Here is a 17,942-nt window from a genome sequence, read left to right on the forward strand (position 1 = left end):
AATAAACATAAATATCATGCATACCACTACAATGATTTACATAGGGAAAATGCTTTCAGGAGATAAATCCCACACTCTAAAAACCACTCAATGTATTATTAAAAAATCAACAATAGATTACAATTTACTTGCAAAGCAGACTTCTCATGGGAGTATCACCAACGGAGATCCAAAAGGAAACTCAACAATTATCAGATTCTGAGAATGCATCACAATACTGAACCATGATACAGCACCCTCTTAAAATAAGGCTTCCTTCTAGGGCAAGCATAGCACACAATATTCACAAAAAGCACACAATATTCACCATTAGATCTATGACCTAATAATAATGGTCAATATTTAGAATGACAAATTTGACATAAATGTGGCTTTTGGGGGTACTGCCCTTGAAACCCCCATTGGAAAACCTCCCATGCAATCTCCCATGCTCATTTATCAACAGTAACCTTCTATTATTGCAAGGTAGAGATGCCAATTTCTGAAAATAATAATGGCTAAGAAACTCTTGCCACAAATTTAAATTTTTGCCCATTGGAAAATCTCCCATGCAATCTCCCATGCTCATTTATCAACAGTAACCTTCTATTATTGCAAGGTAGAGATACCAATTTCTGAAAATAATAATGGCTAAGAAACTCTTGCCACAAATTTAAATTTTGGAATACAAAGTTGTATGTTACTTTTTTTTTAAAAGTCTGAGGGCTTTAAGCTGCCAAGGATGCTCCTGAATTAGACACTTAGGGTAGGAGAAGACATAAGCTCCTCACTCATGCTCATGAATTTTTCATGACTTGTGAATTTTAGCGAATCCATCCAGTGACCGGCTGTGATGACTAATCTACAGGAATCGTTGAAGTGGCGTCTTTAGTGATTTTACCCTCCCACTTGATTAGGCATGTTTAGTACTCTTCACTTCATGTTTGTTTGACAACTCAAAAGTTTACTGATTGAACCTTGTATTTCCTTTTTAGGTAGCTTCTGCCGCAATGTGGAAATTGCTTTCACTAAGCTGGTCCTCAAGATAAAGGTACATGTTTACAACATTAAAGATAGGTGAAATGTCCACTCCATCTGACAATTCTATTTCATATGCATTTAAAATATTGTCTTAGCACCTTGCATGGCCTTTTAAAATTGTCCACTTAAATTTGTCACATGTCCCGTTTCAGACGTCTCTTTTCTTAAGTGGGTAAGAACTATGTTAACAACCTGAATATTTACTGTCTTCAAATCTGCATAGATATGGACATTTAATAGTTCTATGACTATCTTGACAACATATAAAATATTTGCCACCAAATGATCTACTGCTTTGTCTGTCATATGTTTATCTTCTTCTTGAATGATATGCTCCCTTCATAAATGATTTATTGTGATCTCGTGAAGACCCTGCCAATGTAGGAGGGCAGGATAACATGGGTAGGGAATAATCACCTCCCACCTGTTTTGGCCCTTTTCGCGGGGTGGGAAAGATCCTATCTATCTACCTTGGGAAGACCCTTACCTACCAATCTACTTATTGCCTAAACTAAAACCAAATTCTCTTCATATCTTCCCCACCAATATAGCGCAGTTTGAGAAAAGAAAGGCAAGTTTGAACCTACTTGGTCTGGCCCTTACATCATAGCGTCTTCTGGCTTAGAGGCATTTCAATTATCTACACCGAAAGGGGGAACCTTGAATGATCCCATCAATATCATTCACCTCAAAAAGTTCTATGCCTGAGTCATGCAGTGTGTCCCACCTTTGGATAAGTCATACAAAAATATCATCCCTCCTCCCCGAATGGAGGTCTAACTAGATTAGATTTCTTGCAAATCTTGGTTCCTTCTAGTCACTTCTTGTGTATTTTGCCTTTATTAATCTTTTCACTTCCTCTTTCTGAACTTTGCTGCTATATAAATAACTTCTCTTCAGCTTTTAATGTGTATTGATGTGCCTCATCCACAGTATTTTCTTTGACTAAGATTAAGTCATCCTCAAGTTGAAATCTTAGTCCACTGAGACATCCAATAACTGTGTCCTCTCCTTGCATGTTTGTTCTGATTTGTAGGCAGAATTTTTTTCAGTGTGGTCTTGTACAGATAATTATTTCCATTTTTAAACTTGAAATTGTTTTAACTGCTTTTGTTGGTGATTTGAGGATAATAAGATTTTTTAAGTTTTAACATCTTAGGCTGTAAGCTTACATGCTCCTTGCCTTGTCTTATTTGTGATTGCTGAAGACTATCCCACCATAGGACAGCATGTGACTTGATTTGAGTTACCAGAGTTGATTCGACTTACCACAAAATTAGCCCTCCCACACCATCCTCTCCCAAGGTTTCTATGTCAAAGTATTTCTCAAACTGCTTCCCCCAACCCACAAAAGAGATTCTGGTTTAAATCCCCTGTATAATCTGATACGTAGGGCTTATAACTTTGACTAATCTCTCCATGCGGTCTAGACCCTCATTAAAGCTCCTTGTACCTCTAATTCACCTTCAGTCTAGCTACCAAATCTTGTAATATCCTCACCACTTGTTTAATTGGGTGCCTTGTTGGCTCCCTTTTGCCTCTCTCAACTCTAGCAAAACTAAGTCTCCTGTTAGCCCATTTTCAATGACCACTTGTTCTCTGCCTACTTGTGCAAATAGATAACAACTTTATATCCTCTACACTCCTTTTTCTTAATGGAGGATACAGGGTAGCCTTTAAATGTATCTTAAGTTCTCTATCTTTCTTGTTTGAAGAACTACATTTTCATTCTGCTTCACACTTCTATAGCATAATTGATGCAGCTCTAAAGCAAGGACCAAATAATCAAGAATCCCACCAAGCAGCTTTGAACAAAATCATGCTGTAACTGAATAGTTGAAAGGTCACTTTACTGTAAGTAATTATTTATTAGTAGAACAGATATGTCCAAACAAAGGACTAACATGTCATGATTTCAACAAGCAAATTTACACACAACATATCATATACACGTTCTAGCAGTACATGTAATGATTCTGGACCCTGCTGTCCAGAAGAAACCTGATGCATGCATTCAACATGTCAGAAATTTTAACTGGACATCAGCGATATTTTGATAACTGTTTTTTAAGGTTTGTATGATTACATCATAGCGTTATTATTTTGATAACTGTTTTTAAGGTTTGTATGATTACATCATAGCATTATTATTTTGAAATGGTCAAAAGTTGCTCTTGAAATGTTATACTTATGGCGTGTGCTGTAAGAATAGTTACGTGGTTATAAAATATTGATTTGTTCACTGGAGGTCAATGCTTTTTGGACATTCTCAATTCTCATAGGAAGTTTTCTTAAATTGCTATAGGAATTGAAAAATTCACGGAAACATGACAAATCTGCCTTGTCCATAAACTTCAGATCTAGCTTGATTTCTTAACTATAGCTGGAAGTTGAAGGATGGTACAGTATGGCCTTATTCTCAGGAAAACAATGATTATCATTCTCAAATCTTGCGAATAATTAGTTTCTATGTTTCCAAAGTATTCCCAATTCTGTTGCTTCCTTGTTTCTGCATGTTAAAAATTCTGGAGATTATTATAACAGACATTGTTCAGTGGATAATAGGAACAATGCTTTTATTCCATATATATCTGTATACATGTTACATTTTACATAAGTCTGTATATTATTATTTTGTCAATTGCCTTAAGATTCTGTTAAATTCAAGCTTGAATGTTTTTATGGAAGTCTAATTCTGTCCATTTTATCTTCCGTACCTAAGCCACATGTTTAAAGCTCATTAGACTCTTTAAGTTTATGTATCTTAATTTTAAAAGCTCTAGTTTGCCTCGTACTCCATTTGTAATAATAACTAATATAAGGAGCCATAGTTGTACCAATTTATCATATGTAGGATACTGATGGATATTTTGGAAGCGTGAAACTGTATTTTTTTCTGCTGCACATGGCTTGACTAGGCGTATCGAAGTCAAAAATTTAAAAATATTATTACTTTTGAGTTTCTCACTACTAAACTCCAGGAATATTGTCACATTTAGATCGTATTCTTTACCAAACATTTGCAGTATTATCATATTCGATCCTTACATTATATTATATTTAATTTCTATCCAGATCTGGTTATATCCAGAGGTATCCTCATTTGCCAAACAAAATGCAGGTATTGTTTTGTTAGATGGATTACATCTCATTCGTCAATATCTAAATATTTTTTATTGCTTCAAATATAATTTGATCAAGCTTGAAATATATGTTCTGGAAATTTTATTGTCTTGGCTAAAGAATAATATCAATTGTTTTGTGGGGTTAGATAGTGTGACAACATCGCACATGCCTAGGGAAGGAAAGTTATTTCTTCGTCTTACCAAAGGATAATTACTATGTTCCAATGTTATTACATGTGAAATTCATCTCTTTCTGAAGAAGATCAGGGGACTATGATTGTATCCTTTGATCAGGGACTTTTGCTGGCCTGGATTCACTATTGTTATTGATTCAAGTTAAACAATACCAAACAATCCAGGAATATTCTCATATCTGCCAGTCAAAATACCTGTATAGTTTTGACTGATGAATTACACCTTTCACACTCACCTTTATGAAAATCTTGTTGTCTTGGCTGAGTAAGAGGATCAATAGATGGTGGGTTGGATACTATTATATTTGCTCTTTATCCTATAAATTGATCCCTTTCTAAAGGAGTAAGCAGGCTATGGTTCTGTCCTTTGACCAAGGACTTTGGCTGATTTTGATTTACTATTGATGTATCAATAATAAAATATTCACTACTTTTATTCATCTGAAATAGGATATCTTCGTGAATGCTTTTTTGGCAGATTGCTGTAAACTTTTTGAAATGTCCTTTTATTGATTTTGTATGATATTTCAAGCCTCTAATCAGATCTTTAAGATCAAACAACCAATCTTTCAAAGATCCACCAATTTCTCAATAAACCCCAAATCGAGTATGCCGGAAATAGTGCCAAAAACTTCACAGCTTCACATATTATTAGTAAATCTGAAAGTGGACATTTTTATAGAAATTTCAGCAGCATAACAGCCTACAAAATGACATTTTCAGATCTGTATAACATTTACACAACAACTCCCAAAGGGAGGATAAAAACAATGCTCATCGGCCTCCCAAAAACAACATAGAATAGCTCGGAAACACCACAAAAACACTAATAATCTATCACAGAAGTATAATCACGACCAAATACATATATTCAGCTCTATTTAACATCTAAATGTCTGAAATATAGCAGCAACTCAAACTGATATGAAATACTCAACTAAAAACATCAAACTCTTACAAAAAACACATCCGAAAAAAATCACAAATTTGCACTGTTCAGCACAAAGGCAAACTCCGCATGAGCATGCACATGGAATGGCTTCAAACTCCTGTCCTTAGCCTTCCTGGAAACTTGCAAACTCCCGTTCTTGGGTCTCCTTCTCCACAGGTTTGGCAGTCTCTGAAGAATAACAAAGAAATGAGCAAAAATCAAGTTCTGAAATCAGCCCCAAAATGCCTCCAAACCCCTTAAAAGAGGGCATAACCCTAACTCACGTCCAAGAGGGGTTAATAAAACATATTTTAATAATAATTTTCATTTATTAGTCCATTAGCTTTCAAAGATTATCCCCTTTTTCTAAAATTTCACCTTTTTGGGCCTGCATGCCTTAGAAAATATTATTATTTTTTAATTATTTGAAAAGGGGACATGACAAGTCCTCCCCTTCCAAATATTGCTTGTCCTCAAGCAATGGCTGAACAATAAACCAATCAATCCACCTGGATCCCAAATGTAGTCATGAACTATACTATTGTCAATTAACACAGGCTCCTGCAATATCCTCTGCAATATAACCAAGAGGAATCCATAATCAAACTGACAATTACTGCTCAACCAAACTCCAAAGTCACAACTTCCACAGTCAGAAACCCACGAAACACAAACTCTTAGAACATCAAAACTCAAGTAAAGTGGACAAATCAAACTACCAACACAGTAAATACCATCAACGCATCCCACTGGCCTATATGGAAAGTACAATCCAACTCTGCAACAATGGTGAATGCTCCTGAATGAAACTGTACCAAGTATGGAGAATCCACACACTATACAACTCCTGCAGTCAACACAACTCTGCAGATCACTCGCCATTGTCTCATAACCATAACTCCCATGTACCCTTGAGGGTGAAAAGCCATCACAAGATAAACAATAAGAAATGGAACCCAAACCAAATTTGCCATGAACAAGTGATATAGCCCACTGTGATTGACCACCAGCTAAGTCAGGAGATGTCATAGCCAAAGGAGTAGAATCAGTAACAACAACTGCTGAAGCATCACTCCCAAACTCCTGCTCTAAGTCATGTATTATCAAGCTGTCAACTACAGAACCTATCGCCATGTCGTGCCCATCACAACTCTCATCCCGAGGTGTCAAACTATTCCATAACTGATGATAAGCACTAGGAACCAAATTACATCTCTGTATCATCATCTCATCAACATGGTCATCAAAGGTGAATTGATGAGCATATCTCACAATGTAATGTTGATAGAATGCGCCAATCTCAGTAAGTGGCTCAGACTGCAATTCAAATGTAACTAACTGCAATCAATCACTAACCAAGTTGGAACTGACTACTACTTTTGAAGACATTGCCAAGGGAGTAGTATTACTAGTAGGAACCATGCCAACTGTCAGCTCACCAACATCACACATGGTCTTTGATACAACATCTCTAATTTTCGTGCCATTACTACTAGAGGTCACCACCATGTCAGGCATACCACAAGAATCTACTGCAGCACCCAACTCAACTGAACCTGACTTTAGTGGGGATGAACCTGATATGCCAATGTTAGTATCAAGGATGGATGCATCCCCATCTCCACTGTCTTTGACAATCTCGACCATGGACATCCTCAGATCACCAGACACCACAGCTTGTGACTGTACAGAATCTGGTAAAGACTGTAGTTGCTCTAACTCCATGGTCACCTTAGCCAAATGAAACTGTGACTCCTTGAAAGCCAACTGTGCACTCTCAAGAATCTCAGAAGTCACCTCAAGCTGCTGAGTAAGCTCACTCACCTCATCTTCCTTGGCCAATAATGCGTCATATGCTGTACTCCCCCATTCCGTAAGATAATCTTTGTCGGCTACCAACTGCATATAATTTTGTCTCAAAATCCGAATAGCCTCCCATAAAGAGTGGATCTCTGTCAAGGAAAGATAACTACCTTCTTGCTCATCACTAGTAGGAGAACCCCATCCATAAACTGCTAACAACTGACGAGCAGCATCGAAATGCTGGCAAGTGATAGCAATGTCTCGGTCACTAACTCTCAACTGATTAGACACATGATGGCACTGGCTTGACTGTCTCCTAGAAACCTCCTCTGATGCACTGTCTAAAGGAGTATCCTCAAAGTTACTAGTCTCTAGAGTATTACCATCCATATCCTGTGAATCAACCCTAAAGCTCATATCAACATACGGAGTATCAAAAACTGTAGCACTGCTGTCCAACTCCTCTATACCCAAGGAAACTAAGTCTTCAAAACTGCCCACTGCATCCTCTGGATGTCATCAATGCCAATATGATCCTGGGACTCATCTGTACACACTGCCAAATATGAAAGATCATCAACACATTCCAGCAAGTATGGTCGACTGGATATATGAACAAAGCCCAACACCGGTGTATAAAAACTAATACCAACATCGAACAAGCTACTAGCACAAGAAAAGACAACATCGTGCAATCTGCTAATCAAATCCATGATAGCACCCAAACAAACACTGCTACCAAAAAATGTTAAAGATCTCCAGTCAACTGAATCCCAAATGCCAATATAACAATCTCGAGTCCATATCTGTAAACTAGAATCAGCTGGTAACTCAAGCAAAATCTTCACTTGAGTAATATGACCAATACCAACTAACTCCACATACCTGTCATGATGAGATAATGAAGTCACAATACTATCTTTGTTCACTTTCAGCTGGCTGGACAAATCGTGTGAAGTACTACCAGCCTCAACCTCATGTGACGAAGCATCTAATTGTGCCTGGTACTCTTTCTCAGCAAAGTCATGAATGCTCAATGTCTGCTCATCTCTACTAGGTATCTCACCATCATGCACAACAACATCCTCATAATCATCATCTGAACCCACTACGCTGTAGTCACTACCTGTTGTAACTATACCATCCTGAATACCTGTGATATCACCCTTTAATGACCTGTATACAATTGTCTCAATTTGAGTATCAAGTTGACCATTACTATCAATCTGCGTAATATCCTTTCTCACTACCTCCTGTGGGGGAGTAGAATCTGAGACCTCTGCTTGGCTATAAGCTAGTTTCTCAAACTCCTCATGCAAGTTCTTGGTAATTGTGTCATCTGCCCTGTGAGAAAATTTGCCAAATAGAAATCCAGTCAACTTATTCACCTTAGCTGGGTCGGACAACATGTCATTCATTATACGGTGGTGCTCAACCAACTGTTCAGACATGTCATGGCTTATTTTCCTAAGTTTATCTTGAATGTCTAAATAACCATCCTTTCTACTATTCTGACTCTGGATATCAATTGTCCAAGATCGTGTCCTCTGAGACTTTGTACTATACCTGTCCATTCTGGATAAAGTAGACTGTAACCCCAATAGGTTATAACTTTTTCAAACACCAAGAACTAACATGCAATTGATTAGAAGCAACATGCAACCACCAAATTCACCAGGAACTAACATGCAAATGATTAGAAGTAGCATGCAACCATAAATTTTGACATGCAAGATTTGGGTAGTTGTCAAAACTGACATGCAAACTTCTACAAACCCTCAGGCTGGCAAGATCATAGCTCTGATACCATTGAAATGTCCCTTTACTGATTTTGTATGATATTTCAAGCCTCTAATCAGATCTTTAAGATCAAACAACCAATCTTTCAAAGATCCACCAATTTCTCAATAAACTCCAAATCGGGTATGCCGGAAATAGTGCCAAAAACTTCACAGCTTCACATATTATTAGTAAATCTGAAAGTGGACATTTTTATAGAAATTTCAGCAGCATAACAACCTACAAAATGACATTTATTTGTATAACATTTACACAACAACTCCCAAACGGAGGATAAAAACAATGCTCATCGAGCTCCCGAAAACAACATAGAATAGCTCGAAAACACCACAAAAACACTAATAATCTATCACAGAAGTATAATCACGACCAAATACATATATTCAGCTTTATTTAACATCTAAATGTCTGAAATATAGCAGCAACCCAAATTGATATGAAATACTCAACCGGAAACACCAAACTCTTACAAAAAACACATTCGAAAAAAACCACAAATCTGCACTGTTCAGCACAAAGGCAAACTCCACATGAGCATGCACATGGGATGGCTTCAAACTCCCGTCCTTAGCCTTCCTGGAAACCTACAAACTCCCGTTCTTGGGTCTCTTTCTCCACAGGTTTGGCAGCCTCTGAAGAATAACAAAGAAATGAGCAAAAATCAAGTTCTGGAATCAGCCCCAAAATGCCTCCAAACCCCTTAAAAGAGGGCATAACCCTAACTCACATCCAAGAGGGGTTAATAAAACATATTTTAATAATAATTTTCATTTATTAGTCCATTAGCTTCCAAAGATTATCCCCTTTTTCTGAAACTTCACCTTTTTGGGCCTGCCTGCCTTAGAAAATATTATTATTTTTTAATTATTTGAAAAGGGGACATGACACTTTTTGCTTGAGCTGTGTTTTTTGTGTGATAGGTCTTGTGTTCATTCAAGTTTAGATGACCTGGACTCTTGGCTCTGACTTCATTTTGGGAGAAAATTGATATAATGTTGAAGTTTGGATTTGCACTACTTGTGTGACGGCTCATAATTATTCTGGTTTAGAATACCTTGTAGCGCACTCTGGTTGTGATTGCAATTTGAGAGAACTCTTGTGTGGAGGATCATGTGGAAGACCTTGGAGGATCTTATTTTGGAACTTTTTTTCTGATCATGTTTAAGTTGGGCAATCTTGGTTGTGACTTCATTTTGAGAGGACATTGATGTAAATTTGGATCTTTGTGTTTGTGTATTGGATCATGTGATTGTTTTGGTTTGGAAGACCTTGTAGGATCCTTTTTTGGAACCGTTTTTTGAAGTTATCAAGTTTTATTTGCTTGTGTTGTGGGCTATTTTCTACATTACATTGTAGGGAAAACACCAGTTATATTGTAGGGACAACAATCTGCTTGCTTATGGCAAAAGAAAGTAATTTTTCTTAAAGCTAATGTTCACATTGAAAATTGGCATATAAGACTAGGGTATACTGAGTGTAGAGCCTTATGAACCTTTTAGTGTAATGGGTGTCATTTGCTTATTCCCATTTAGATGACCAAGTATGACACTTTTGGTTTTTTGGTTGTCATAAGGAAAGGATGTACTTAATGTTAGGATTAAACTACAAACAGAAATAACAATTACATGCAAATATAAGCAATATTAGAAAATAATAGATCACAAAGAAAAGCACACAAGACACCAAGATTTAACGTGATTCACCCAATCCTTGGGCTATGTCCACCAAACAAGAAGTCCGATATCATTACGATCTAGTGATTACACCCTGATTACAATTCGTAATCCTTCACTGCTCAATACTGCCACAAGAACCAATTTTCGCATCACCACAATAAAACAACCACTAACCCTAAGCCCTTTTATACAAGTATTTTTACCGCCTTAGGGTTATAATTAATAATTACATGTCGGCCCAAAATCTCGATAAAATAGGGCCCAAATTATTTTTTTCGTGGCATAGAATTTATGAAGCATGTAAAGTACTTTCCTAATCAGTCACCACAAACTAACAATCTCCCACTTGGGAATTGATTAGACTCCACATTAGACAACAATCTCCCACTTGGAGACTGATCCTGTAGCAATACCGCTACCACATGGGGCACCCACTGGATTAAACCACCTTGGACTTCGCTGTTCTTTTGTTCCTGTTTAGTCTGGAAGACCAACCGAAGCCGAAGAGGAATTCAACTTCTCCCTTGTCACTACCTTTGTAACCATATTCATTGGATTGACATCTGTATGTATCTTGTTCAGTTTTAACTGTCCATTATCCAAAATTGACCGAATGAAATGGTACCACAACTGTATGTGCTCTGTTTTTTAATGCAGAGTAGAATTCTTTGCAAGATGAATGACATTGACTATCTGTAAACAAATAATTATCTTTTTTAGGGTGTCCCAATTCTTCCAAGAAGAACTGAAGCCATATCATCTCCTTCGTTGCCTCTATAGCAGCAACATACTCTGCCTCTGTAGTGGATAAAGCATTAACCTTCTGTAACCTAGAAACTCAGCTCACGACTGCCCCAGTAAAGAAATAACCTATAGTAGTCCACCCAGTATCAATATCCCCTGCCAAATCTGAGTCAACATAGCCCTGTAAATCACTAGTAGAGCTCCCAAAGTGTAAACACTTATTGGATGTTCCTCTCAAATATTTGAAAATCCATTTGACTGCATTCCAATGCTTAATTCCTGGATGGTTCATATACCTGCTAACGACTCCCACTGCATGTGCAATATCTGGCCTTGTACATACCATAGCATATATCAAGCTTCCTACAGCTGAAGCACAGGGTACCTTTGACATCTTCTCCTCCTCTTCTTGTGTCTTGGGGCACATCTCCTTAGTCAACTTCAAATGACCAGGTAAAGGTGTGCTGACAGCTTTAGTATTCTCCATAGAGAAACGTTGCAACACCTTCTCAACATAATCAGCTTGAGATAACGTCAATTTCTTGTTCTTCCTATCTCTGCAAATCTTCATACCAAGGATTTGTTTTGCTGCCCCCAAATCCTTCATAGCAAATGCTTTGCAATCGAAGGTTTTGAAAAACGAATAACTCACCTTCTTACCAATCCATGCTTCCTCTGGAATGCCACAACCCAAAGGATTAGAGGGACTTCTATTAATCCAATATACAATAGTATTCACAACCTCCGCCTACATGTGTAAGGACAACCCAACATGCAACCTCATACTTCTTACACACTCTATTATAGTCATGTTCATGCATTCAGTCACTCCATTTTCCTGTGGAGTCCTTGGAACAATTTTCTGTCTACGAATACCATTAGTGGAGCAATAATCTTTCAAATTCATGATTGCAATACTCACCATTATTATCAGATATGAAACATTTTAATTTCTTACCATTCTCATTTTCAACCAAACATTTCCATTTCTTAAAAGTTTGAAATACATCAAATTTATGTACAAGGAAATAAATCCATACTTTTCTAGTTTTATCATCAATGAATGTAACATAATAATGAGAGCCACGAAGGGAAGATACCTGAGCTAGTCCCCATACATCGGTATGCACAAACTCTAATTTCTCCTTTTTATTTTCTTTCTCAGTCTTCACAAAACTCACTCTCTTTTGTTTTTCATACACAAAACTTTCATATAAATCCATATTAGCACATTTTTAGACCTGGTAAAACTTTCTTTGAATGAAGTACTTTCATACCTTATTCATATGCCCAAGTCAATCGTGCCACAACGCTGTATTAGAATCTATATTAGCTATTTGTTCTCCTTGCTCAACTGCAGCAAGTGTTCCTGAACATTTATTTTTCTCTCAAACAATTAAAGTAGAAGGAACAATATGACTTGTACAAAGATATAAGGTGTCTACTTTCACACCTTTTGCTACTACAAGGGAACTTTTTGAAACCTTCCAATTTTTATCATTAAAGTAATTACACAACCCTCATCACCGAGTTACCTTGTTGAAATTAAATTCCTACTCAACCTTGGAACATGTCTTACCTCATGCAGTAGCCAATGATTCTGATTCTGCAACGTAATCTTAAGTTTTCCCTTTCTAACAATCTGATAGGGTTCATTATCCCCCAAATAAACAAGTCCAAAATCCCCTTTGACATAATCAATGAAATAACCTCTATGAGGTGTAGCATGAAATGAAGCACCAAAATCTAAAACCCATAAATTATGAACACTTTCTAAAGACAAAAGAAAAGCATCCTCTTCGGATTTGCTACTGACCCCATTTTCCTCCTTGTCTCCATTCGGTTTATCTCCTTTATTTTTTTTCGAGTCCAACAATTTTTTTTTTATGCCCTAGTTTTCCACAATACTAGCAGTCGTTCAATCCTCTCGATTGAGACCTCCTCCCTTTTGACTTTCCTCTTGATTTTTCACGATTTCTGAAATTACTTCCTCTCTCAGTCATTCTGCCTTGACTTTGTGCATTTAAAACACTTATTATGTAGATCCACTTGTGGTTTTCTTACGAGTTTCTTCACTCAAAATAACACCAATCACATCATCATATTTTAGAGTACTAGATCTAGGAACATAATTACTCACAACTATTACCAAGTCATACCAACTTTCAGGCAAAGAACACAAAATCAAGAGAGCTCTAATTTCTTCATCAAAATTGATACCCACAGAAGGTAACTGACTAGTAATAGTATTAAATTTATTTAAATGATCCGCAACATATTCATCTTCTATCATTTTCATACAATTTTGCTAAGGTTTTTACAAAACTCTTCTGTTGTCTTCACTTTTGTAATATTAAATGCTGGTGCTAGGCATAATCGAATGCTTCCAAGTGCCTTTCCATCCAAAAGATCTCAGTTGTCATTTGACATAGATCCCTGATTTTTGGTTTTGCCTTCCAACAACTTCCATAAATTCTTTTGATAAAGATAGTCTTCCATTTGTATCGTCCATAACTGAAAGTTCTACCCATTAAACCTATCAACCCTTAGCTTACCCTCGTTTGCCATTGCTCCCACTCAACCGTGAGACTCCCACTCAACCGTGAGACTTTCCTGCAAAGGATAACTGAAAGAACAACCTCGCTCTGATACCACTTGTTAGGATTAAACCACAGATAGAAATAACAATTACATGCAAATATAAACAACATTAGAAAATAATAGATCACACATAAAAGAACACAAGACACTAAGATTTAACGTGGTTCACCCAATCCCTAGGCCACATCCACCAAACAACAAGTCTGATATTATTACAATTAAGTAATTACAACTTAATTACAATCCATAATCCCTTACAGCTCAATACCGCCACAAGACCCAACTTTCACATTACCACAACAAAAAAATCCCTAACCCTAAGCCTTTTTATACAAGTATTTATGAAGTATGTAAAGTACTTTCCTAATCAGTCACCACAAACTAACACTTAAGTACAGAGCCTTATGAACCTTTTAGTGTAATGGGCGTCATGTGCTTATTCCCATTTAGATGACCAAGTATGACACTTTCGGTTGTCATAAGGCATGGGTGTACTTAAGTACAGAGCCTTATGAACCTTTTAGTGTAATGGGTGTCGTATGCTTCTTCCCATTTAGATGACCAAGTATGACATTTTGGTTGTCACTACATTTTATAGAACACTGATGCAAATGTTCAACTTTGGGACATTTGCTTCTTGTGTCAAGGGTCATGTTCTTGTGAAAGAAGAAAAATACCTTGGATCTAACATCCACATTGATTACTATGATAAGACAAGGGCATCCACAAAGCACAAGCTTATTAAGTGCATGCAGCCTTGTGGACCTTTATTGCCTCCATCAAAGAGCTCCATGATAGTAGGATCAGTGGTTTTTGCAATCAATATGTTTTTTTGTTTCTTACAGATCTATATGGTGGGTTCAAGATTACTTATATTGGCTCCTTGAATATTTTTTTAGCTCTCTATTTGACATCTTTAACTCGGATTATGTTTAATAAAATTTTCTTGGTTGCGTGGAACACAATTACTGGTTTGTGGGGACAGAAGGGACTTACGGCCTTACTTTCGATACCGCAGTGTTGACATCAATTGAGCGGTAATATGGGGTTGTGCTAATATACATATACTATAGGAGAATACAATTATTTAAAAGATGTATAAAAATTACAAATGAAACTTTTTTTTTGATAAAAAAGAGGCCGAAGCCAAGATTCATTATTATGTGATGTGATTAATTATGATTATTAATTAAGCTTGTGTAGAGTCGAACCCAAGATCTCTCGGATAAGAGGCTCACAATTTACCATTGTGTTGTACGCTCTTGCCTTAAATTACAAATGGAACTTAGGCAAATTAGTCAAATATTAAAGTTAAATAATACTAAATTTGAAACGAAAATTAACTATTTAACATTGAAATCTGAAGAATAAAAAGTATTGTATTCAAATTTATATTATATTTAGTATTTTTATAATGGTGACTATTATGAGCACAATGATGTCAAATAATAGAATGGAGTGAAGTGGGGTCTCTAATCATGCTCAAATTCGTCACTTTAGAATTGCTGGAAATGAATTCCACATGGTCAAGCTACACCAAAGTAATGTCAACTAGCCCTACCTATTTAGTGAGATCATCCTTATTAATTTGTGCTACTTGCGCTAGCTCTACATCACACCATGTTGTTAGACTCGGTTTGTACAAAAGTGTCTTGTAAAATTTGAAACAAAGGGAACAACCGATAGACAACTTTGGATGTGACGATTTTGATAATTGTTAACTTATTAAAAGTTTGAATTCCTTTGGAATTCTTTTAATGGTTGAACTAGTTATTAATTTTTAAATATATAATATTTGTTATGTATGATCAATATGTAAATATTGATTCATTAAAGTTTGCATTGGAGTATTTTTTATTTATGAAGAGAATTGATGTTGTTATTTTATTTTGTACAAATTTGAAGGAGACATTATTATATAATAAGAATGAGATACTTTTTCGTTATTATAATGTTTAGCAAAAAGTAAGTATCATTTGGGTTTGTGATATTTGTTCTATTTACATATCGAATTAGTAAACATTAATTTTATATCAATGCATTTTTAATAGTAACTGGAATGCAATTTTAAAATTATAATATTTGAACATAACATTGTATGTTATCATCAAATATAAATAAAAAAATGTTTATAGTTAGCTACTATATAATGTAATAATCCTACATCTGAAACTAACATTTTGTATATATTTTAATTGAATACACATAATATTTGTCATTATGCAATAAGAAGTTTGTGAACAAATGTATTATAATGGGTTGTTGCACCCAATATTTGTAGATTGTATCAATGAAGACTACCTTTTTTTGATTCGCATAATCTCTTTTTCTTACATATTCATGCAACCCTAAGGCTTTTATATAGAAATATGAGGTGTGAAAGTACCCATATTGATAACAATGATGAATGGAAAGCTAAATAGTTGTACAAATGAGGGAAAGAGTGTGGTGGTAACTACAATGTATAATATTTGACAAGCCTAGTGTATAAGACTAGTAATAACATTGCCAAGCTACAAATTCATAGATCAAAAGATAGATTTCATTTGTTGTTCCAGTAGAAGAGTTGAATTGAACCTTCATTCTAGTGTGTGCATGTGAATTAAACATTCCTCTTTAGAGAGAGCATTGTCTAAAATCCAATTTCATAGAAAACTATATAGTTTGGTCATTTATAATATCAAATTGGATAGTGCCTTGTTGCTAGAAACGCATCCATAGGCTTGAGGATGATATTGTCTCAATTTTTGCAAGACATTGCTCTACTACTAGTGAGGCGTCCATAGCCCTAGTAGACTTACCTGCATTACATGATTTTCTCAACTTTTCCTTTTTTAGTTAGTTGTGTTTTAGAAATGGAGACATTGAAGTCATTTCTAGGTTGGAAATAATTATTTGTCAGGTAATGACCTTTTGATTTTTCAGTTGACACACTAACTCCTATAAGGGTTTATTGTGTATCTTTTCAAAGATGTAATGAATGGTGCCCATTCAATTTTATGTAACACATAATAAGTCTACTCAAATGATGTAAGAGCTTGTAGGATAACAATGTCAAACAAAATCCTATGTCACAAATAATTTGAGAAATTCTACTGCTTTGGTGTGCTAGAGGAAGGATTAATTGTGCAAATTGTAAAGATAATCCAATGTCCAATTTGCGTATGAAGGAACAGATTTGTGTCCTTGGATGAATTGGTGAACTATAATTATAGGAAATATTGCACTAGTCAATGTGTAGTTTTGCAACCTTATTTGTGAATAACTTTAATGGTTTGTTTGTGACAAAGTCAACTTTTCTAACTCATGTCCATTTATTCCACCAATGAGAAGCAATTTTTTTTTCTCATATTTGGTAATGTCTTCTTTTTTTCTGTCTTGTTTAAATGATTCTATTTTTAAAAATGAACATAAAATATTAGAAACTATGCATATGGAAAAATTAAATAGACATTAACTTGGTTGTGAAATATACCAATGTTTGTTCAAGAAGAAAACTATACCTTGTATGATTTTCATTTTGGGAGATTTTTGAGGTTTTATGAACATGCCAATTGATGTTGAATTGCAGGAGAGCTAACTTCTTTCAATTTGTGTTGTTTCATATTTTTTAAAAGTTGTGTCGACTGGTACCTACATTGGAAACAATTAAATTCTATTATAATTTTTATTTTTATAAATTCATAGTAGACATTTAAGAGTAAATGATATAGACCTCTCTTATCGAATGTAGAAAGTAGATCTCCAATACTTCTCTCTTTTTTTATTTGATATGTAGTAGATTCAAAATAGTAGTTGATTAACGGTAGTAACTATTAGGTAATAAAGAAACAAAAAAATACAAGATTGTCAGTATGAATACTACCACAATATTTTCCATCCATGGGCAACCTTTTTTAGGCTACCAATGTCTCCCTCGATGTGTTGTATTTGGAAAGAGTAGACTATTGTAAACATGGGATCATTTTGTTTGGTATCCTGTCATTCTCAAGTACGTCATTTTGTATTGTTGGTTATTGCCTTACTTTTATCATTCACCTCAAAAAAT

Source organism: Cupressus sempervirens, chromosome 3, assembly GCF_028749045.1.
Source record: "Cupressus sempervirens isolate cs-2001-9-10 chromosome 3, ASM2874904v1, whole genome shotgun sequence".
NCBI classification, from domain to species: Eukaryota; Viridiplantae; Streptophyta; class Pinopsida; order Cupressales; family Cupressaceae; genus Cupressus; species Cupressus sempervirens.